The following is a 266-nucleotide window of genomic DNA, read 5'->3' as shown; positions in this document are numbered from 1 at the left end:
CACCCCCCCACCCAGCAGCAGCAGCAGCAGCAGCAGCAGCAGCAGCAGCAGCAGCAGCACCCGAGATGGTGACGCATCTGTTCTCGACCTCGACGTGGACGTCCTGCTTGTTGAAGCCGGGAAGGTCGAGGGCGAAAATGATTTGCGAAGACTTCGAGTCGAAAGAAATGTCGCACTGAGGCCTCAAGTTGATTTGCTGCTTCTTAGCAGCAGCGCATGCAACTTCAAAGACAGTGTTGGGCGCTGCAGTGAAGCAGCCCCCGGGG

Source organism: Eimeria tenella, genomic scaffold (genome assembly GCF_000499545.2).
Source record: "Eimeria tenella Houghton genomic scaffold, Eth_scaff2926, whole genome shotgun sequence".
Classification (NCBI taxonomy): Eukaryota; Apicomplexa; class Conoidasida; order Eucoccidiorida; family Eimeriidae; genus Eimeria; species Eimeria tenella.
The sequence above is the reverse complement of the archived record's forward strand: the minus strand, read 5'-3'. Positions refer to the sequence as shown.